We start from the raw sequence: 25,180 nt of genomic DNA on the forward strand, positions 1-25,180 counted from the left end.
CTGTGGTCTTTTATGGATGTGAGAGTTGGACTGTGAAGAAGGCTGAACACCGAAGAATTGATGCTTTTGAACTGTGGTGTTGAAGAAGACTCTTGAGAGTCCCTTGGACTGCAAGGAGATCCAACCAGTCCATTCTGAAGGAGATCAGCCCTCGGATTTCTTTGGAAGTTATGATGCAAAAGCTGAAACTCCAGTACTTTGGCCACTGCATGCAAAGTGTTGACTCATTGGAAAAGCCTCTTATACTGGGAGGGATTGAGGGCAGGGGGAGAACTGGACGACCAAGGATGAGATGGCTGAATGGCATCACGGACTCGATGGACGTGAGTCTGTGTGAACTGCGGGAGATGGTGATGAACAGGGAGGCCGGGCCTGCTACAATTCATGGGGTTGCAAAGAGTCGGACACGACTGAGTGACTGCACTGAACTGAACTAAACTTGGGGTATGTCATTCTTTCAACAGTTGTGCCTTTACCCCTTCCCTCCTGTTTCATGCTCTTTTCCTGAGCCCTGTCTGGCCTATAATGTTGCCTCGGCATTCTTCTGGAGTGACAACCAGAAAATAGCTGGCCATTGGGAGGGAAATACTGTATCATATCCAACCCCTCTAGATATTCAGGCCTTCACCTCCATGTTTCCAACAACACGTGCAACATTAGCATCTCTCAATTAACCCGCTAGAGTGGGAGACAGGCACACAATATCTGCTCGAAGTCCATCTGTTGTCATCTCTTCAAAGGCAATTGGGCTTCCAGGGATAACCTTTGCCACTTTGGGAGTTAGCCCTGCAGAACATTTGGGCCCAAAGCCTTACTGCCCTTCTCCTAAGTTTACAAACATACCCCTGGATCAAATCTCCACTCCATTTTTATGGAACATTTTGTCAGCTTATCAATTGGTTCTTAAGCCAATTACTAAGTCCTACAACCAAGACCCTGCCCCCTTGTAGGCAACATTGCTCCATCCCACTTATTATTAAAATACTCTTAAAGCCCCTAAACAGAGAAGGCAATGACAACCCACTCCAGTACTCTTGCCTGGAAAATCCCATTGACGGAATAGCCTGGTGGGCTGCAGTCCATGGGGTCACACAGAGTCAAACACGACTGAGCAACTTCACTTCCATTTTTCATTTTCATGCATTGAAGAAGGAAATGGCAACCCACTCCAGTGTTCTTGCCTGGAGAATCCCAAGGATGGGGGAGACTGAGAGACCCGTCAATGGGGTCGCACAGAGTCGGACGCGACTAAAGTGACTTAGCAGCAGTAGCAGAAGCAGCAAAGCCTCTAACAGGGCCAGATAACCCACACTCCTGTGTCATTATTTCTGTTACTACCTAAAATGGGTCTATGAAAATGAAATGTTTACCACTGGAAACACCCTAAACTGCTCTGATGAAGGACTAGGGGAGGAAATCAGTGACTTATAATCCCCTTAGAGCAGTAAGTGGATAAGGCTTATGACTGTTTCACCAGGTTCCCAGTCTCAGAGCATAGGCTTGAATTGCTTTATGTTATGGTATATACTCCCATCTGTAGTGTACAAACTGGCAATGAGTTATGATGACAAACCCTTAATCCTACCCAGCACCTGTCACACTGGAGACCTTGGGGACACCCAACTCCAGGCTGGGTGTCCCAGAATGTTGACATGTTTTGACCTGCCTGGGACCTGGTCCTTGAAATGTTGTCACTCCTCATCCTACTCGGGAATCCGCCATTCCAGGGGACCCAGGAGGTCGACATGCCTCATCCTGCCCAGGGACCCAATTCTCAGGAGGCCGACATGGCTCTACCTGACCAGGGATTCGATCTCCAGGAGGTTGTCACACCTCAGCTTGCCTGGGGATCTGCACCCTGAGCTGGGGTCGCCTAGCTCTCAGATTGCAGCAGTACTGAGTAGGATAAGTTGCTAAAAGACTCACCTCTAAGGAAGTCCACCCATAGAAACAGAAGGAAACCTATTATTTTGGGGACTGTGCCCAGTCTCAGTGATAACTTCAAGCCCAATGAGAACACCATTGCCTTTCTGGAAAGCCTAAAAGAGACACTCCAAAAGTTTACCAATATGGACTTAGACTCTTACAGGTTATATTAAAAGACAGATTTCTGTCCCAATGTGCATCACACATCAGGATAAAGTTATAACAGCTTCAGTAGCAGGACCCTGCTGCCTCTTTAGATGAGATGGTCCAGAGAGCCACCAATACATTTTATAACAGAGAACAGGAGAGGGAGGCCAATGCCCAGGAAAGGGAGAAAAGGAAAGACACAAGGCATGCCCAGATGATGTCCACTTTCCAGGTAAGCTCTATGGCAAATCCTGAGTCCTTGAAGGACAAGGAACCAGGCAAATGCCTAATCTGTAGACAGGTGGGCTTTGGGCCAAAGAATGTCCAAACCATGACAAGTCTCCTAAAATGGCTTGCTACAAATACCATCAATTGGGATATTGGGCGACACTCTGCTCTTGGGACCCTAGAGCTTCAAGGTCAAGTGCCAAGCCTTCCCTAAAGATGGTTGAACAGGAATGAGGCAGCCTGTTACAGCCAGTCTGCCTGTCACAGATAACCATCACGGGGCTGGAGCCAAGGGTGAAACTGGATGTGGCAGAAACCTTGGACCACCAGACAAAACCACAAGAGGGCTTGTTGGAAGATCCTCTGACCAATCCTGAAGAAATTTGGTACACTGATGGAAGCAGTTTTGTCTTGGATGATAAAAGAAGAACAGGATATGTGGTAGTCTCCAATTTTGAGACCATAGAGACTAAACCTTTGGAGAAGGCAATGGCACTCCACTCCAGTACTCTTGCCTGGAGAATCTCAGGGACGGGGGAGCCTGGTGGGCTGCCATCTATGGGGTCGCACAGAGTCAGAGAAGACTGAAGTGAGTTATCAGCAGCAGCAGGGTAAACGTTTGCCACCAGGTACTTCAGCCCAATTATCTGAGCTCATAGCTCTGACTCAGGAGTGGCAGCTACACGCTGCTGGAGCAGCAGCTGTGAAGAGATACCCCACATCCAAGATCAGGAGCAGTGGCTGTATTTTGCTGGACTGGCCATGCAGAGATACCCCATGGCCAAGGTCAGAGAAACCAGAGTAAGATGGTAGGCGCTGGAGCAGCTGGGAGGCGATACTCACATCCAAGGGCAAAGAAGAAGTCCCAGCAAGATGGCAAGAAGGTCGAATTTGCGTTTAGTCAAACCCCATTCCTGCCAGAGATGTGCAGAGGGCTCAAACAAATCTTGCGCCACCAGGACCCAGGGACCCCACAGAGACTGAGACAGAACTGTGTTTGACGTCCCCTGTGGAGGAACATATTGGTAGTGGTCTGCTGCAGGGACAGGGGCTCTGCATGCAGCAGACTCGGGTATGGCATAAGCCCTCTTGGAGGAGGTCGCCATTAACCCACCATAGAGCTGCCAGAACTTACACCGAACTGGGAAATAGATTCTTGGAAGGCACAACAGAACCTTGTGCACACCAGGACCCAGGAGAAAGGAGCACGGGCCCCACAAGAGACTGTCACAGAGTTGCCTCTGTGTGTCCGCGAGTCTCTGGTAGAGGTGTGGCTTGGTGGTGGCCTTCTGCAGGGTTGGAGGCAGTGAGTGTAGCAGTACATGCATGGGATTTTTTGAGGGAAGTCATCATTATCTTCATTAACTCCACCATAGTTTGGCTGCCTGCAATGCAGGAGACCTGGGTTTGATCCCTGTGTTGGGAAGACCTTGGAGAAGGAAATGGCAACCTACTCCAGTACTCTTGCCTGGAGAATCCCATGGACAGAGGAGCCTGATGGGCTACAGTCCACAAGATCCCAGAGTTGGAATGAGCAACATCACTTTAAAATAGCATGGAGGGAACACAGCTCCACTCATCAACAGAAAATTGTATTAAAGCTTTACTGAGCATGGCCCCGCCCATCAGAACAACACCCAGTTTCCACCTCAGTCAGTCTATCCCATCAGGAAGCTTCCATAAGCCTCTTATCCTTCTCTATCAGAGGGCAAACAGTTTCAAAACTACAATCACAGAAAAATAACAGTCTAATCACATGGACCACAGCCTTCTCTAACTCAATGAATCTATGAGCCATGCCCTGTAGATACACCAAGACAGACAGATCATGGTGGAGAGTTCTGACAAAACATGGTCCACTGGAGAAGGGAATGGGAAACCACTTCATTATTTTTGCTTTGAGAACCCATGAACACTATGAAAAGGCAAAAAGATAGAACACTGAAAGATGAACTCCCCAGGTCGGTAGGTGCCCAATATGCTACTGGAGAGAAAAAACTCCAGAAAGAATGAAGAATGAAGAAATGGAGACAAAAGCAAAAGCAATATACAGTTTTGGATGTGACTGGTGATGGAAGAAAAGTTCAATGCTATAAAGAGCAATGTTACCTAGGAACCAGGAATGTTAGGTTCATGAATCAAGGCAAACTGGAGGTGGTCAAAGATGGCAAGAATGAACGTTGACATTTTAGGAATCAGTGAATGGAAATGGACTGGAATGGGTGAATTTAATGCAGATGATCTTTACTACTGTGGGCAAGAAACCCTTAGAAGAAATAGAGTAGCCATCATAGTTAACAAAAGAGTCTGAAATACAGTTCAGTTCAGTCCAGTTCAGTAGCTCAGTCATGTCCGACTTTTTGAGACGCCATGTATCACAGCATGCCAGGCCTCCCTATCCATCACCAACTCCCGGAGTTCACTCAGACTCGCATCCATCAAGTCAGTGATGCCATCCAGCCAGCCCATCCTCTGTCATCCCCTTCTCCTCCTGCTCCCAATCCCTCCCAGCATCAGTGTCTTTTCCAATGAGTCAACTCTTGGCATGCAGTGGCCACAGTACTGGAGTTTCAGCTTCAGCATCATTTCCTCCAAAGAAATCCCAGGGCTGATCTCCTTCAGAATGGACTGGTTGGATCTCCTTGCAGTCCAAGGGACTCTCAAGAGTCTTCTCCAACGCCACAGTTCAAAAGCATCATGTCTTCAGTGCTCACCTTTCTTCACAGGTCAGGAGGCAACAGGTAGAATTGGACATGGAACAACAGACTGGTTCCAAATAGGAAAAGGAGTATGTCAAGGCTGTATATTGACACCCTGCTTATTTAACTTATATGCAAAGTACATCATGAGAAACGCTGGGCTGGAAGAAGAACAAGCTGGGATCAAGATTGCAGGAGAAATATCAATAACCTCAGATATGCAGATGACACCACCTTTATGGCAGAAAAAGAAGAGGAACTAAAAAGCCTCTTGATGAAAGTGAAAGTGGAAAATGAAAAAGTTGGCCTAAAGCTCAACATTCAGAAAACGAAGATCATGGCATCTGGTCCCATCACTTCATGGGAAAAAGATGGAGAAACAGTGGAAACAGTGTCAGACTTTATTTTGGGGGGGGGGGGGGCTCTAAAATCACTGCAGATGGTGACTGCAGCCTTGAAATTAAAAGACGCTTACTCTTTGGAAGAAAAGTTATGACCAACCTAGATAGCATATTGAAAAGCAGAGACATTACTTTGCCAACAAAAGTCCGTCTAGTCAAGGCTATGGTTTTTCCAGTGGTCATGATATGCAGTGCTTGGATGCGATCTCAAACATGACAGAAAGATCTCTGCTCATTTACAAGGTAAATGGTTAATATCTCAGTAATCCAAGTCTATGTACAGTCCAGTAATGCTGAAGAAGCTGAAGTTAAATGATTCTATGAAGACCTACAAGAACTTTTAGAACTAACATCCAAAAAATATATCCTTTTCATTATAAGGGACTGGAATGCAAAAGTAGGAAGTCAAGAAACACCTGGAGTAACAGGCAAATTTGGCCTTGGAGTACAGAATGAAGCAGGGCAAAGGCTAATAGAGTTTTGCCAAGAGAACGCACTGGTCATGGCAAACACCCTCTTCCAAAAACACAAGAGAAGACTCTACACATGGACACATGGACATAACCAGATGGTCAACATTGAAATCAAATTGATTATATTCTTTGCTGCCAAAGATGGAGAAGCTCTCTACAGTCAGCAAAAATAAAACCAGAAGCTGACCGTGGCTCAGGTCATGAACTCCTGGTTGCCAAATTCATAACTAAAGTGAAGAAAGTAGGGGAAACCACTAGACCATTCAGGTATGACCTAAATCGAATCCCTTATGATTATACAATGAAAGTGACAAATAGATTGAAGGGATTAGATCTGATAGACAGACTGTCTGAAGAACTATGGATACAGGTTCATGGCATTGTACAGGAGACAGGGAGCAAGACCATCCCCAAGAAAAAGAAATGCAAAAAGCAAAATGGCTGCCTGACGAGGTATTACAAATTGCCAGGAAAAGAAGAGAAGTGAAAAGCATAGGCGAAAAGGAAAGATACATCCATTTGAATGCAGGCTTCCAAAGAATAGCAAGGAGAGATAAGAAAGCCTTCCTCAATGATCAGTGCAAAGAAATAGAGGAAAACAACAGAATGGGAAAGACTAGAGATCTCTTCAAGAAAATTAGAGATACCACGGGAATATTTCATGCAAAAATGGGCTCAATAAAGACAGAAATGTTATGGACCTAACAGAAGTAGAAGATATTAAGAAGAGGTGGCAGAAGAACTGTACAAAAAAGGTCTTCATGACTCAGATAATCACGATGGTGTGAGCACTCAACTAGAGCCAGACATCCTAGAATGTGAAGTCAAGTGGGCCTTAGGAAGTGTCACTAAAAACAAAGCTAGTGGAGGTGATGGAATTTTGGTTGAACTATTTCAAATCCTGAAATATGATGCTGTGAAAGTGCTGCACTCAATATGCCAGCAAATTTGGAAAACTCAGCAGTGGCCACAGGACTGGAAAATGCCAGTTTTCATTTCAATTCTAAAGAAAGACAATGCCAAAGAATGCTCAACCTACTGCACAATTGCTCTCATCTTACATGCTAGTAAAGTAATGCTCAAAATTCTCCAAGCCAGGTTTCAGCAATATGTGAACTATGAACTTCCTGATGTTTAAGCTGATTTTAGAAAAGGCAGAGGAACCACAGATCAAATTGCCAACATCCATTGAATCATCGAAAAAGCAAGAGAGTTCAAGAAAAACATCTATTTCTGCTTTATTGGCTATTCCAAGGCCTTTGACTCTGTGGATTACAATAAACTATGGAAAATTCTGAAAGAGATGGGAATACCAGACCACCTGACCTGCCTCTTGAGAAATCTGTATGCAGGTCAGGAAGCAACAGTTAGAACTGGACATGGAACAACAGACTGGTTCCAAACAGGAAAAGGAGTACATTAAGGCTGTATCTTGTCACCCTGCTTATTTAACTTATATGCAGAGTACATCATGAGAAATGCTGGGCTGGAGGAAGCACAAGCTGGAATCAAGATTGCTGGGAGAAATGTCAATAACCTCAGATGTGCAGGTGACACCACCCTTATGGCAGAAAGCAAAGAAGTACTAAAGAGCCTCTTGATGAAAGTGTGAAAGAGGAGACTGAAAAGGTTGGCTTAAAGCTCAACATTCAGAAAACTAATATCTTGGCATTTAGTCCCATCCCTTCATGGCAAATAAATGAAGAAACAGTGGAAATAGTGGCAGGCTTCATTTTTTGGGACTCCAAAATCACTGCAGATGGTGACTGCAACCATGAAATTAAAAGATGTTTACCCCTTGGAAGGAAAGTTATGACCAACCTAAACAGCATGTTAAAAAGCAGAGACATTACTTTGTCAATAAATTCCATCAAGTTAAGGCTCTTGTTTTTCCAGTAGTCATGTACAGATGTGAGGGTTGGACCATAAAGAAAGCTGGACACCAATAATTAATACTTTTGAATTGTGGTGTTGGAGAAGATTCTTGAAGTCCCTTGGACTGCAAGAGATCCAACCAATCCATCCTAAAGGAAAGCAGTCCTGACTTTTCATTGGAAGTGGAAGGTTATTGTTGAATCACACAAATCCGTCGGGATTCTTGGCCCCCAGTGGAGAAGAATTCAATCCGAGGCCAGAGACGAAGCTTAATCGCTCAGAGCTTTTGTGTAATAAAGTTTTATTAAAGTATAAAGGAGATAGAGAAAGCTTCTAACATAGGTATCAGAAGGGGTCAGAAAGAGTACCCCCCTGCTAGTCTTCAGCTGGATGTTATATAGTCACTAGGAGTCTGTTAATGAAAGAAAGGAATGTCTTAAAACTCAGAATGACACCAGGCTCCTCACCCATAAGATGCATTTTGGGATAATCTTGGCACCAAATGGTTCATCCTAAGCCATAAAATGATTAACTTGAATCTTGAAGAAGGGCAGATCACCCTAAAAATAATTTCATTTACATAGATTAGGGGAACAATATCGGAGTATAACATACTGGTTTGTCAAGTAGGTTCTGAGCCAAGAGGCAAAACCAACTTGAAGACAGAGTTTGGGGTAAATGCATAATACATTAGCATAGCTTAAGATAAACATTTCCATAAGAAAAAGGCATTGGTCATCTCTAGGTTTGAGAATAGTTAACTTCAGGTGAAACCAGGTGTCATTATGGCAACACAGTATTTTAAGAAAAACCTCCTTTTAAATTTGTGTAGAGAAGGAAAAAAATATCTAGTTTGCTTCCTCCTGCAGCTTAAGAGAGATAAAAGTGTCTGACATTTGCAGGCTATTTTCTCCGCTTGGAGACCTGCCTGTTACGCTCTCAGAAGGACTGATGTTGAAGCTGAAACTCCAATACTTTGGCCACTTGATTCGAAGAGCTGACTCATTTGAAAAGACCCTGATGTTGGTAAAGATTGAAGCCAGGAGAAGGGGACGACAGAGAATGAGATGGTTGAATGACATCACTGACTCAATGGACAAGAATTTGAGTAAACTCTGGGAGTGGTGATGGACAAGGAGGCCTGATGTGCTGCAGTCCATGGGGTCGCAAAGAGTGGGACAGGACTGAGCAACTGAACTGAACTGATAGCTCTGACTCGAACTTTAGCATTGGGGACATGAAAAAAGAGTAGCAATTACACTGACTCCAAATATGTCTTTCAGGTGCTACATGCACATGCTTCTATTTGGAAAGAGGCCACCAGACCACAAGCGGGTCCCCAATCAAATATTGTGATCAAGTCCTTAGACTCTTGGAGGCAGTCCATCTGCCCACTGAGGTTTCCATCTCCCATTGTAAAGGATATCATAAAGGGAACACTGGAAGTGGCACGAGGGAACCAAGCAGCTGATCAGGCAGCTAAGAGAGCAGCATTACAGAAAAATGGCCTAATAAGGGTTGCCACCTTAGTTCCACAGACTAAGTTGCCAAAAACTCCTTTTTATACTGAAGGTGAGACTCTTAAAGCTAAGAATGAGGGCTTTCATGAAAATCATATGGAGTGGTCCTAAAAGGAGAGACTCCTTTTTCTTGGGAATCTCCAGTGGAAGTTGGTTAACTCCTTACATGGCACTGCTCATTTAGGGGAAAAGGCCCTCCAAAGATTACTAGAAAGGTCTTTCAGAGGCGCAGGACTCCAAACGACTATAAGGCAAGTGGTCTCCTCTTGTCCCACTTGCCAATTAAACAACCCCCAAGGATCTCAAAGACCTTTGCTGGCCCAGCCTGTCCAATGACGTGGGACCTACCCAGGAGAGGACTGGCAGGTGGACTTCACCCAAAGCCCAGTTTCTCAAAGGTATAAATATCTATTAGTCATGATAGATACATTCACAGGATGGATAGGAGGCTTTCCCACCCAGACTGAGAAGGCTGAGGAGGTGGCCAAAAAAAAAAAAAAAAAAGACTTCTCCATGAAATCATTCCAAGATTTGGTCTGCCCAGGTCATTGCAAAGTGACAATGGAACATCATTTACTTCTAAGGTCACCCAAGGGCTCTCTAAAGCATTGGGCATTACTTATTATCTGCATTGTGCCTGGAGGCCTCAGGCTTCAGGAAAAGAAGAAAGAACAAACCAATTCTTAAAATCAGTGATAAAAAAGAAAACCCAGGAGACCTCCCTGGGATGGAAGGAGGCTTTACCAATAGCTCTCCTGCACACCTGTATTGCCCCCAAGGAACAGGTTGGTCTTAGACCTTATGAGATGCTATATGGGAGACCTTTTATTTGTGTCAATGACCTCTTCCTAGATCCAGAGGCTCAGAACCCCTGGTCTTATACCATGGTCATTGAGCAATTCCAACAGGTCAACCAGAACCCAAAAGATTCTAAGGAGTCACCATTATATGCTCCAGGGACTCAAGTCCTAATTAAAGTCTGGAAAGATGGATTGCCAAAGGCTCAGCTTCAGCCCACATGGAAGGGCCCCTACCCTGTAATACTTTCTACCTCCACAGCAGTCAAGGTACCAGGATATGACTCATGTATTCACTACAGACGAGTTAAGCCATGGAAGAAAACAGAAGAGGACATTCAATACACCTGTGAGCCCTTGGGAGATCTCAGATACCTATTTAGAACTACAAATGAGTGCCCCTCATGAACACCCCCAAAATTAAGCTTCTGGGGATAAGATTTCTCAGAACAGCTCTCAAGAGCCAACACATCTTGGAAGGGGTTGTACTCCAAAACAGAAAGGAGATAAATCTTCTGATCCCTGAACAGGAAGGGACTTGATCCTCCTGGTGGTAGGAATTTGGAGTTGGCTAATGCCCCTACTAGTCCTTGTTATCACCATATTGATACTGCTTATGATTGCTCCGTGTATTATCAATTGTCTAACCTGTTTTGTCTCTGCCCAGCTCAACAAGCTACAATGTGCAGTGCCAGTTCAACAAGGATACATAAAAATACAGTTGACCACAGAAAATATCACTCTCCCTTAGATGGACACCACTATAAAGACTATGAGGCCTGAGCCTAGCAAGAGGGGGAGGCTTAATGCTCCTCGCCATCCCAGTTTAGCAGGAGGTAGCCAGAAATACCTTGATGCCCCTATTTCCAAAGAATTGGTCCTCCCATCTCTTGAGGGGGAATTTTAGGTAGGTAGAATAGGAAAAAGGAGCCCAGAATGGCAGTGGCTAAAAGACAAAGAAGGGAAAAGCCTATGAAAATAGAACAAAGGAAGGTCTGAGGACCAGAGTGAGGACCTCAAGTAGAACAAGCAGCACTCCTAGCTTGCTCAGTTTACATAGGACAGGCCCAGGGGGAGGAGGAAAAAGAAAAAGCATAAAAAAGAGGTGCCAAAGGGCTGGGGATCTGGTGCGCACTCGCTCTCTCTTCTCTTCATGTCTTTTCAGCTGGCATGCCCTTATGCCTTGAGGATGTATTGTCCTTTACTTTCTAAATAAAACTGAGCTAAAACACGGAGCTATAACACTGGTTCATCACTTCGAATCTTTGTTGTGATGAGACAGAACCGAGGAAATTACACACTCCTCCGACAAAAGGAAATGGAAAGAATACAGGAGAGTAACAATTGGCCAGGTAAGGAATCAGGCATGCTGAGTCAGGGAAAGCAATCTTAGAGTCATTACCTATAGAATGGATAGCAGTGTTTTGTTGCAAATGTTGCATTTCCTACATACGCATGTGTAGCCCCATGAAAATAGGGGATGCATCATTATTTCTGAGCTTTGATCATGGCTAGGAAGATTACTAGGGCAGCCCAAATTCCTAAGTGTTTGACATGTGTTGGGAGCTGCGTTAGGCATTACTGACAAAATGGAGGCACGACCCCAACTCTCTCTCTTGGTCCTGCAAGCATGGACCTGGAATGAAGGGGTTATCTTGTGATTCTGACTTGTTTTTTGCTCTCCTCGGCTGAGTTGACTGAAAAGAATATTAAGGAGTTTATTGTTCTTGAGAGGAGCATGAGAAGGCACAAAGCCTTCTGCAGCTGTGGTCAGAAAATAATTCATAAAGTTAATCATTGACATTTGTTTAAGGACTTTTACAAAAGAGTGTTCCAGGATGAGCACATAGGCCACAGCTTGAGGCCATGGGAGGGACTGCTATCTGAAGCCTATTTGTGAGGAAAATGTTTATGGCAAGGGAGTTTACTGAATTTAGGGCTTAGAAATAATTAAAATAGTTAGAAGTTGAAGATTTAAGGAATGTTGTAATGTTAGCATAATTTACTATAGCTTATAGAGGTTAGGAATTTTAGAGATACTATAGCTCGAAGCCTTTTTAAGAGATAGTAAGCTCAGGATTTTAGGGGCAAAAAAGCTCAGGATGTTAGAAATTTAGAAAGATAAGAAATAAACTGAGGAATGTAGCATGAGTTACAATGTAATCAGAAGTTAACTATAGGACAAGTAAGAGGAAGTAGATAATAAATGGTAAAGCTGATTCCAAGAGAATCGCTGAAACATGAACTCTGTTTGAAGGGCAAAGATGATTTTTGGAGATAATAAATCTGGGTGAGGGGGAACTGAAAATGTCAAACCTCTAACCTAATGTTTTTGTAAAATTATAAAACAGAATCTTAAAATAAATAGGCAGTCCAAGAAAACTGAGAGGCTGTCTTGTTACTCGCTGACACCGTTCCTCCCTTCAGGTTGAATCCTTGGCTGCTGGAGCTGGACTCTGGCAGACATGCTTCCTCACTTAATTGCAATTGCTGCCATTCATAACTAGCATCACTGATAAAATGTGACTTTGTTGAGACTTGGATTGGCCTTTATAGAAACTACTATTCATTGAATGAGGACATGGTGATAAATAACAGAGACTGACCATACATAACTAAAGTAATTTCTCTGCTTCCTCTTACATTGTCAAACATATTTATTTTGGTATCTTTTCCCCCAATTTGATTGTGTCCTGAAAAGTTGCTCGCCGAATTGCCTCAGTCATGTCCAACTCTTTGCAACTCTGTAGACCATAGCTCACCAGGCTTCTCTGTCCCTGGGATTCTCTAGGCAAGAATACTGGAGTGTGCTGCCATGCCCTCATACAGGGGATCTTCCCAACCCAGGGACAAACCCGCAATTCTTATGTCTCCTGCATTAGCAGGTAAGTGCTTTACCACTAGTGCCACCTGGGAAGTCCCCCTCAGAGGTTACCACCCTCATGTTATATTTATCATCATTTACTTATCTATCATCTTCTCCTTCCTCCCTCAGTCTAGAATCTAAGTTCTACAAAGATGAGAACATCCTTGCCTTCTTAATTTTTTATTCCCGGCATTCAGGATTTTACATAGTAGGCACACACACATTCATTGAGAAATGAGTAAGGCACTGTCTCCTGGGCTGTTTTTCATGTTCCTTATAAATACTAATTTAAAAAATATATTGATTTATCAATCATTTGTGCCATTTTTGCTTATTCCTGTGTAAAGCTACTTTCTTTGGCTCTAAAAATATTTTCCAATGCATTTTATTTTCACTGCACATACATAAAACTAAACCTGATCAACTTCTCCTTGTATTATTCTGAGTTGTATGATCCTTCCATCTTTAACTCATGATGATGCTCTGCAGGCTGTTATCAGCCAAGAGCTGGAATCTAAAGTACCTGGACCACAAATCCTTTAAAGAATATTATGACAGACTAGGGCGGCCGATCTTCATGTACTGTGAAAATAATTTCATAATGTGTCTATGCATGTTTTCTGATGTTATCTTCATACTCGGATGGCAGTTAAAAAACGAATTACTTTTCTTCCTTTTCCTCCTCTTCACTCCTACAATCCTGTGAATTTATTTTAAAAGACAGTAATCCCATTTTAATGGAGTTCAGTTCAGTTGCGCAATTGTGTCCGACTCTTTGCTACCCCATGAACTGCAGCATGCTGGGCCTTCTGTCCATCGCCAACACCCAGAGAATACCCAAACTCATTTCCATTGAGTCAGTGGTGCCATCCAACCATCTCATCCTCTGTCGTCCCCTTCTCCTCCTGCCCTCAATCTTTCCCAGAATCAGGGTCTTTTAAAAAGAGTAAGCTCTTTGCATCAGGTGGCCAAAGAACTGGAGTTTCAGCTTCAACATCAGTCCTTCCAATGAAAACCCAGGACTGATTTCCTTTAGGATGGACTGGTTGGATCTCCTTGCAGTCCAAGGGACTCGCAAGAGTCTTCTCCAACACCATAGTCCAAAAGCATCAATTCTTTGGTGCTAAGCTTTCTTTGTAGTCCAACTCTGACTTCCATACATGACTACTGGAAAAAACCATACCCTTAACTAGACTGACCTGGGTTGACAAAGTAATGTCTCTGCTTTTTTAACATGCTGTCCACTTCTCTTCTTTTTACAGATGTTTGTAAGGCTTCCTCAGACAGAGGAGGTCATGCATCAAAGTTTTTAATGGCCTTCCCATCACTGAAGGAGCCTTAATGTCTTTGATGACAGTGAGATGCAAATCCATAATCGAAGTCTCAGTGGACCCATCCAGAGCATCTCATGTCTTTTCTCTTTGCTTCCTAAATTTGTCTGTAGTTTTCTTTTTTTTTAAATGTAAACACATAAACTATTAGTCCTATTTTACCCCAATGTCTTGCTAGCAGAAACAGAGGTACACCCTCGAATCACCTCTTTGTAATTTCACTCAGTTTACCATTTTATGAGCAAGTTACAATGTTCCCAATTGCTTTCATCCTAAAGGCTTTATTACCACGATGCATTTTGAATGAAGTGTGCCTACTGCTTGCTAGTTACTCTGTTAAGAATTGGTTGTAGCTGATCTAATAGCTGTAGCAAGAGACATAGTTGCATCAGGCTGTGCTTAAAATTGGCAAGCATTTAGGATTTAGGAGGTAAAGCAAACATTTTAGGTGTCAAATAGATACCTGGAAATGGAGATGCCATTCACTAGCGTGTTAATCAGTATAAATAGGTTTGTTATTGTATGCGTCTCCAGATACAAGGTCTTCCCAGTTGATGCTAGTGATCAAGAACCCTTCTGCCAAAGCAGGAGATGGAAGAGATGAAGGTTCGATACCACGGGTCAGAAAGATCCTCTGGAAAGGGGCATGGCAACCTACTCCAGTGTTCTTACCTGGAGAATCCCATGGACAGAGGAGTCAGAGTAGGGTCCCGAAGAGTCAGACATGACTGAAGTGACTTAGTACACACACATGCACTAGAGATGCAAACAGGAATTTCACTTACTGGTAAGATATTGTTCTGTTAAATACAGAACATTACTTGCAAATAAGACTGTGCTTTAGGCTTGTGTTCTTTCAGTTTCATTGGATGAGGATTTAATGCAATTATATATCCTTCTAGTGGATGGCATTTATTAATGTAAGATTTAACTTGGTGTGGATCAAATCAAACTAAAAAAAAAAGTTAGAAATGGGCATCAGATTGATAATTTTTTGAAATATTAATTTATTCCATTCTCCAGAAGATAAATAGTAGCCTTGAGGGAGCTAAAGTCATTTTCTTAAGACTCTTAATAGAGTGGGTTATTTTTTCTTCTTTTAATTTTTAAAAATTTGTTATTTTTTAAGTAGGGGCAGAGGTAATGCTTTATTCTGGGTAACAAAAAATAACAGAGGCTGCAGAGAGCTGTTCATAGTTTGAATGTTAACACTCATACTCACTCTTGTTTCTTTCAGTGAAATTCCTCGGGAAAAGCTTTCAAAGAGAAAATGCTTTTAGTTTTTACCAACCAGTTTCATCTCTATGATTATTCCTTGGTTCTATTATAGGGGACTGGAATGCAAAAGTAGGAAGTCAAGAAACACATGGAGTAACAGGCAAATTTGGCCTTGGAATGAGGAATGAAGCAGGGCAAAGACTAATAGAGTTTTCCCAAGAAAATGCACTGGTCATAGTAAACACCCTCTTCCAACAACACAAGAGAAGATTCTACACATGGACATCACCAGATGGTCAACACCAAAATCAAATTGATTATATTCTTTGCAGCCAAAGATGGAGAAGCACTATACAGTCAACAAAAACAAGACCAGGAGCTGACTGTGGCTCAGATCAAGAATTACGTATTACCAAACTCAGACTTAAATTGAGGAAAGTAGGGAAAACCGCTAGACCACTCAGGTATGACCTAAATCAAATCCCTTATGATTATACAGTGGAAGTGAGAAATAGATTTAAGGGACTAGATCTGATAGATAGATTGCCTGATGAACTATGGAATGAGGTTGGTGACATTGTACAGGAGACAGGGATCAAGACAATCCCCACGGAAAAGAAATGCAAAAAAGCAAAATGGCTGTCTGGGGAGGCCTTACAAATAGCTGTGAAAAGAAGAGAAGTAAAAAGCAAAGGAGAAATGGAAAGATATAAGCATCTGAATGCAGAGTTCCAAAGAATACCAAGAAGGGATAAGAAATCTTTCTTTAGTGATCAATGCAAAGAAATAGAGGTAAACAACAGAATGGGAAAGACTAGAGATCTCTTCAGGGAAATTAGAGATACAAAGGGAACATTTCATGTAAAAATGGGCTCAATAAAGGACAGAAGTGGTATTAACCTAAGAGAAGCAGAAGATATTAAGAAGAGGTGGCAAGAATACATAGAATAACTGTATGAAAAAGATCTTCACGATCCAGAAAATCACGATGGTGTGATCACTTATCTAGAGCCAGACATCCTGGAATGTGAAGTCAAGTGGGCCTTAGAAAGCATCACTATGAACAAAGTTAGTGAAGGTGATGGAATTCCAGTGGAGCTCTTTCAAATCCTGGAAGATGATGCTGTGAAAGTGCTGCACTCCATATGCCAGCAAATTTGGAAAACTCAGCATTGGCCGCAGGACTGGAAAAGGTCAGTTTTCATTCCGATCCCAAAGAAAGGCAATGCCAAAGAATGCTCAAACTACCTCACAATTGCACTCATCTCACATGCTAGTAAAGTAATGCTCAAAATTCTCCTAGCCACGCTTCAGCAATACGTGAACTGTGAACTTTCAGATGTTCAAGCTGGTTTTAGAAAAGGCAGAGGAACCACAGATCAAATTGCCAACATCCATTGAATCATCAAAAAAGCAAGAGAGTTCCAGAAAAACATCTATTTCTGCTTTATTGACTATGCCAAAGCCTTTGACTGTGTGGATCACAATAAACTGTGGAAAATTCTGAAAGAGATGGGAATACCAGACCACCTGACCTGCCTCTTGAGAAATCTGTATGCAGGTCAGGAAACAACAGTTAAAACTGGACGTGGAACAACACACTGATTCCAAATAGGAAAAGGAATACCTCAAGGCTGTATATTGTCATCCTGCTTATTTAACTTCTATGCAGAGTACATCGTGAGAAATGTTGGACTGGAAGAAACACAAGCTGGAATCAAGATTGCCTGGAGAAATATCAATAACTTCAGATACGCAGATGACACCATGCTTATGGCAAAAAGTGAAGAGGAACTAAAAAGCCTCTTGATGAAAATGAAAGAGGAGAGTGAAAACGTTAGCTTAAAGCTCGACATTCAGAAAACGAAGGTCATGGCATCCGGTCCCACTACTTCATGGGATATAGATGGAGAAACAGTGGAAACAATGTCAGCCTTTATTTTTTAGGGCTCCAAAATCCTGAAGATGATGACTGCAGCCATGAAATTAAAAGACGCTTACTCCTTGGAAGAAAAGTTATGACCAACCTAGATAGCATATTCAAAAGTAGAGACATTACTTTACCGACTAATGTCCGTCTAGTCAAGGCTATGGTTTTTCCAGTAGTCATGTATGGATGTGAGAGTTGGACTGTGAAGAAGGCTGAGCACTGAAGAATTGATGCTTTTGAATTGTAGTGTTGGAGAAGACTCTTGAGAGTTCCTTGGACTGCAAGGAGATGCAACCAGTCCATTCTGAATGAGATCAGCCCCGGGATTTCTTTGGAAGGAATGATGCTAAAGCTGAAACTCCAGTACTTTGGCCACCTCATGTGAAGAGTTGACTCATTGAAAAAGATTTGGATGCTGGGAGGGACTGGAGGCACAAGGAGAAGGGGATGAAAGAGGATGAGATGGCTGGATGGTATCACTGACTCGATGGACCTGAATCTGAGTGAACTCTGGGAGTTGTTGATGGACAGGGAGGCCTGGCGTGCTGCAATTCATGGGGTCGCAAAGGGTCGCACACGAGTGAGCGACTGAACTGAACAGAACTGATGCATTATTTGGAGATTTAAAAACTACTTGAGTGACATGAGATATTAAAACCTAGTTGGTACGTTTCAACAAGCATTTATTTGTTAGAAAACAGGATGCATATTACAATAAACTTGACTCTCTGGGCTTTTGGTTTGAAATGCCTCAACAGATGGCAGTTTAAAAAATTATGATTGGAAAAATAAAATATTTATTTTAACTTTTCCTTCCTCAGCGTGACTCTTCATACTTTCATCCAAACTATCATATATATTTTCTTCATCACACTTATCATATATCTTAATTACCTGTGCATTTATTTCTTGGTTTATATGATGCTTTCTCCCACAGAATATAAGCTCCAGGCTGGCATAAATGTTTCTCTCTGGTTCACCTTCTGATAGTTCCTTGGAGCCTCATGTGACACCTCACCCTGAGAGGTGCTCAGTGAACATGAATACATGAGTGAATGGCTTGGAAAGCATCACACCAATTGCAAAGTACTCCCTAATTGCTGGAGATACTGTGGTTAGATCTATTGCTGTGTGTCAGAACCCACTGCATTCTCAGAGATGTCTAACAGTTGATTGACAACAGTATTTTCTGCTCTCTTTACTGAAAGGACATCATTTAAAGCCAACAAAGGTCTGTATACTCAAACCTGTGGTTTTCCAGTAGTCATGTACCTATGTGAAAGTTGGACCATAGAGAAGGTTGAGCACCTAAGAATTGATGATTTTTAATTGTAGTGCAGGAGAAGACTTTTGAGAGTTCCTTGGACAGCACGGAAATCAAACCAGTGAATCCTAAAGGAAATCGATTATGAATGAATATTCATTGGAACGACTCATATGAAGGACAGGGAAGCCTGTTGTGCTGCAGTGCACAGGGTCACTAAAAGTCAGATGAAACTTAGCAACTGAAAAATAATATCATGGAAAGCAGAGGTCAGGTCCACTATTTGTGACTTTCCAAAAGCACCGACTAAGCTGTCCTCTTCTAAACTCCCACTCCTACCTTGAAGCTCTAAATAAATAAATATGTCTTGGTTAAAATAGGAAGGGAATTATTCATTTGTTCAGAAAATGTTATAAAGATAAAGCTATATCAATTATTTTAATATCAAGACAACAAAAGTCAAGGAAGAAAAAGGTAAAATCAGTTAAAAGGGACATTTAATTATAAGTAAAGGGAAAAATATCCATAAATCACAATCTACCAAAACTATAGCATTAATAAAAGAAGAAAACTGAGGCCATACAAGGGAAGCACATTATTATAGACTATTCAGATTTTTCACACTCAATATTTTATAACTAAGTGGATAAAAATTAAGTAAACATTGAGTATCTATTCCTTAGCCCTAGTGGCTTACCATGAGATATAAAGACTCCATCCTAATTTAGAAGTTAAATTTCTAAGTCAAAAATACTTACTTGAAACGGAGTTTCAAGTTTTATTGTTATTGTTGTTTCCTTGTTTACTTTTTAAAAGCAATCTAGCAGTCTACTAGACAATAAATCACCATCTGGGAAAAGAATCATTTATTCAATCACTATAATAGTGTTTGGTTCTGGCTACAAATAGACTTTTATTTTTACTCATTCATTTTTCTCTCTCACAGTCTTTGTGATAAAACAAGTTCAACTAGCAATAGGAAGATGATTTATTCCTCCTCTTGTATGTTTCCACCCACTTATTTTTTTCTCCACACCTTTCGGGAGATTATATTATATCCTATTAATAAATTTAGGTATAATAAGCTTAACTAATAGCTTTTTTTTTTAATTTCTATTTATCTAATCTCTTGCCATATATGGAAGTGCATAGGAGATAAAAGTTATCAAATTCTAAGAATAGACTAATAAAATATTACAGCTAGAAGAAAGCTTAGGATTCCTGTTAGCCACCATTTCATTTTGTGTATGAGAACATTGAGGACCAGAGAATCAGAATGCTAGTTAGAGAGTCTACAGGACTAGTTAATATCTTCCACACAAGTTTATTACAATCATTAGTTCTTGCCTGCAGAAAAAGAAATATTCATTATGAAATCCTTAGACATTAGAACTTAAGTCAAATGCTAAGATCCATTCTAGCTAATTTTGCCAGTGTCAGCTTTACATGTTGCTGCTGTTGTTCAGTCACTAAGTCATGCCCTACTCTCTGCAACCCCATGAACTACAGCACGCCAGGCTTCCCTGTCCTTCACTGTCACAGAGTTTGCTCAAATTCACGTCCATTGAGTCATTGATGCCATCCATCTCTTCCTCTGTTGCCCCCTTCTTTTGTCTTCAGCCTTTCCTGGCATCAAGGTCTTTCCCAATGAGTGAGCTCTGGCTCTTCACATCAGGTGGCCAAAGTATTTCAGCTTCAGCAACAATGAATATTCAGGATTGATTTCCTTTATGACTGACTGATTTGATCTCCTTCCCTGATATAACTGTGTTGAAATATCTGTAGTCAGAGATGTATCCTATTCTTGAGAAGTTTAAAATGTGACTTTGAGTAGTTTTCTGTACAATCTGCAGCACAATTAGCAATCAAAAAAAAAAAAAAAAAAGTAAGTAACCCCCTCTCTTTCTGTCTCTCTCTCTCTCTCTCCATTAGGAATATAAACAAAAGACAGAATATATAGAAATAAAAATCACAAATTACATCATTATCTAAATCCAAGAGCCATGTCAAAAACTGTACACAGAGGAAATCTATTTTAAACACATTATTAAAATAGAACAGAAAAAACTGAACATTCAACTAGAGTAGATTATTGTAAAGTAAAAAACATAAAAAATAAAACATAAAGAGCACAAAAAAAAAAGAACAGAAAAAAGAAACAAAACAAAAAAAAAACCTTTTTATTCTAGGAATCTTTTATTTTGGCACCCATTTGAAATTCAGTATTTAATTCAGCTATTCATTATATCACCAGGTAATTTCCAGTGAAATAATTAATACATATTCAGTGGCAGCCTTTCCATTATACTGGATTTTATAATAAATACATATGAATAAAAAAGATTCAAAAAATAATAAAAAAGAACTAAAAATTCCAGCTAAATTATGAATTGATTGTAAGAAACTATACATGTAATCACTTATTTTTAAAAGTTGCTGATATATTCAGTCAAGAGTACATTACTTAAAAGGCTTGTGGTCACACAAAAATAGGGAAAAAATCATCTCAGCACATTTTCTTTTCTTTGTCTCTGGCTTGCCTATAAGGCACGAAGATATTGAAGACACAGTCTACACACATTGGATTCTAGAAGTGTTGCGGAAAAACTATGAAATTCTCTCTGTTTAAATTCAGGCTCTATACTAGAATAGTCTTATACTATAGCTTTCAGGCATTCCTAAACAAAGTGTGCTTCTATTTTTCCAATGTCTCAGCAACTTCCGATTCTAGCAATAGAAAAAGAGAGAGAAGAAGAAATAAAAATACAGATTATTTAGCAAAAAGAAAAAAACTGACACGTAATTAGAAGAGCCAATATTTTTGTTTATTTTTTGAGCTAAATTTTTAATGAACCACTAAAATACACATATCACCAACCTATCCAATATGAAAAGTACAAAGCTTGAAGGGAAAAGAGGAAAGAACAATAGACACCAAAATAATTAAATGTCAATATATAAATAACTCTGGAAGTCTGGATAATGTAGATGATTTCTAAGAAAATATAAGTGAGCATTATTAAATCTGCAATTGATAACCATGGAATAATTTTAGAAATTTACAAAGATTTTCCTTTCGTACTTGGAAAAGAATGAACCAAAAAAAAAAAAAAAAAAAAGACACATAATTAAACAAATGTACACAATGCGATAAGACAGCTTCCTAATAAACCTTTGTACTTTACTCTTTTTAAAAAGGAAAAATGCCTTACATGGTTTTCAAATACCAATTTTACCATTTACTAGAAAAGTTAGCTTGGAACTTTACAGTGAACTTGGAGATGCATGTGCATAAAGTATTAATATAATTGCTGGTTATTCTTTCTTATTTAAGATTTTGCATGTTGTAGCCAACAAACATTGATTTTCATCGTGTTTTTTTTTTTTTTTTTCCCCTTTAAGCAGCACATTTCCTTTTTGGACTTCCCTATAAAGTAGGATTATCTACTTTTCTCTTTTTTATCATGGAAATAATAAAATTATCATTTTTTCACTTTACTGGCTCAACTTTTCTTAAAACTCAGCTAGAAATCGTCTTATGGCATAGAGAAATAGACACTGTAGCTTTCTCCTTGAGTAAAATAGAGACTAATTATTATTAATTTGAAGAACAAGAAAGATAAGGAGAAAAAGAACACATATTAAATAATTTAGAACATTTATAAGTTATGAGTGAAGTTAACTCTTAAGACCATCAAGAACTACAATGATTTTAACTCATATGATGAATATATGATATTTTATACCATCTTATCAAACATGACTATATACAAGCACAAACATTTTTGAGCATACAGGAGGAACTCTTGAACTCTTGTAGTAGTATTGATATTGGCAAAGTTTATCCTTAATATCTTCTCTAATTTTCATTCTCTGCTCTCTTTCCAGAGTTACTATTGTCTTTAGATGACTTCTCTGTCTACTCAAAAAGTGAAAGTGAAGTCGCTCAGTCGTGTCCTACTCTTTGTGACCCCCATGGACTGTAGCCTACCAGGTTCCTCTGTCCGTGGGATTTTCCAGGCAATAGTACTGGAGTGGATTGCCATTTCCTTCCCCAGGGGATCTTCCCAACCCAGGGATCGAACCCAGGTCTCCTGCGTTGTAGACAGACGCTTTACCGTCTGAGCCACCAGGGAAGTCCAGGACCTTCCAAAAACAGTGAAGATACAATAATAGTGATGCCCAGCCAAAATCTTCTCAGGTACAAGAGATAAACATCCACTGTGGTTTGCTCAAATAAAGAGGAATGTGTTTGATGTAAGAATAGGGAGACTTCACTGAACAAAGCATTTGTAGGTAGATTTCATACAAATTTTGCTGAAACTTGTTAAACTATTGATTGCCAAGGCAGACAGCCTTCCTATGTCTCTCTCGTTCTTTCTAGAATTTTAGGCTCTTACTTATACTCCATTTTCCTCATGTGAAAATTGGCATCTTCTACTTTAGTTATCCAAATGAACCAGAAACATGGAGATCTTAGAGCTCTACATAGACTTTCAGATCTAACACCTTCCAATCAATAACAGTTGAGATGTGTCCAATGTAAAGAAAGACATTTTCCTTGGTTGCCAGCTAAGGAATGGATTGCCTGGTTTCAGATCAAGTATGCACTACTGCGAGCTTCCCTAATGGCTCAGTGGTGCCTAATGGCTCATTGGTCCCTAATGGCTCAGTGGTAAAGAATCTGCCTTCCAATGCAGGAGATGTGAAATCGATACCTGGATTGGAAAAATCCCCTAGAGAAGGAAATGGCAACCCACTCCAGTGCTCTTGCTTAGGAATTCCCATAGACAGAGGAGCCTGTCATGCTGCAGTCCATGGGATCCCAAAGAGTCAGACACGAATCAATGACTAAACAACAACAATATGTACTACTGGACAAGTCAGCCACGTCCAGGTATGAGATCCTCTATATGTGTTACACTGAACCTACCTTTCAGTCTAACATAACAAGGGCATGTAGAAGTATTAGGAACATGACTGGCAAAGAAGTTAAGTGCTTTTAAGAAGATAAGTATATTAGTAACTCTTAAATGGCACATATTATTTTATATAAAGTCAGTGTGTACCCTAAGAAAAATATTGGTGATATTGTTAGGGTTTTTGTGTGTCTGCCTTATTCCTTTAAGCCAGCTCCATCCACTTCCTGGATTTAATTCATTTTATTTTCCATAAAGTTGATTGCCTATCAACCCTCCAAACTTGGCCCTCATCCCTATTCACATTCTGTTGTTACCTTCTGTCTGGCTCCTGGTCCGTAAACTTGCCATATCAGCTGGCTGATGCTAGTCTCCTTGGCTGGACCCTTAGCACTTTCTAAGAACCTACTCCTCTTCTAGGTTCTCAGGTAGAGTAAATAGGCTTTGTTCACTCCTACAATCTAATTTCTAGAAATAGTTACCTGGCAAGAGTCTTGGACCTTTTCAATTTAGTTGTCTTGTATGATTTTCCGTTTTCTTTCTAAGACAAGTTAATAGGAGTTTCTTATCACTGAGAAAGTTTTTTTTATAACTTTGTCGGTGATTCCTGGAAGCGAGGAAATATTTTTCTCTGATTTATTTTCTGGCATATATGAATAAAAAGCAAATCAGCATTTAGACAGGTATGAAGTAAATGAGACTGTTAAGGTAAAAAATCTAGGTCAGGAAAATCATCTAGTTAGAAGGTCATCTTAAGTCAAATGGCATCTTTTCAGGTTAATGACATCACTTGCTTGCATGTATGAATTCCTCATGTTCATATTTTGGACATTTTATCTTGGCTAACTTTGATGCCTATATGAGACTCTTATTTGAGATGCAGAAAAATCACTCACTTTAATAATGCTTGAAGAATTCTTCATAAATTTACCACTGGTCTTTCCATCCAGAGAGAGTTTAATAAAAAATCTGAATCTCTTAAGGGCACTATCAAAGCTCTGCTGCTCTTCTTCTCCTGTGTGAGATCTATGCCCTGACACAGGGTATTGTGTCACATTCTAATCCTAACACCCTGAACAGTTTCTCAGTTTGTACAGCAGCCTAAATGTATCACTTCATTGGTCTTCAACGTCAGGGTTATGAGCAGAATAGCTTAAGGAAGTTTCAGTATTCAGTCATCCTGCATAAAATGACTTAAACTTGATTCACAGGATAAAACTGGTTCTGATGTGAGCAATGGAGATGTATCTTATAGTCTTTTTTGCCCTTACAAGTGCAAAAGGAACTTTGATAAATATGTTGGCTATGATCAATTGGATTTATATCTCTCTGAGGTGGTGTGGTAGGAAGAATTGTGACCCTGAAGATGATTACAAATCCTAACCCATCACCAATAGATTGCCTTGTCATAAAAGGAACTAGTGATGTAATTATGATTAATAACTGATGGAATTTAACATAGAGATTTTTCTGTACTAATTAGGTGGATCTGCTGTAATCACATGAATTCTTAAAAGTGGAAAGAAAGGGAAGGAGATAAGACTGTGGGACTCCACTCAAGGTGGCAGAGGTGAGAGAGCATGCAT

At 40.5% G+C, this 25,180-nt stretch overlaps 1 pseudogene; it reads left to right on the top strand.

Moving 5' to 3' along the window:
- Positions 1-1,745: 1,745 nt before the first annotated feature.
- LOC128068051 (PEST proteolytic signal-containing nuclear protein-like) overlaps positions 1,746-25,180 on the top strand; it is a 49,901-nt pseudogene continuing 26,466 nt past the window's right edge.

This window comes from Budorcas taxicolor, chromosome 23 (assembly GCF_023091745.1).
Source record: "Budorcas taxicolor isolate Tak-1 chromosome 23, Takin1.1, whole genome shotgun sequence".
Taxonomy (NCBI): Eukaryota; Metazoa; Chordata; class Mammalia; order Artiodactyla; family Bovidae; genus Budorcas; species Budorcas taxicolor.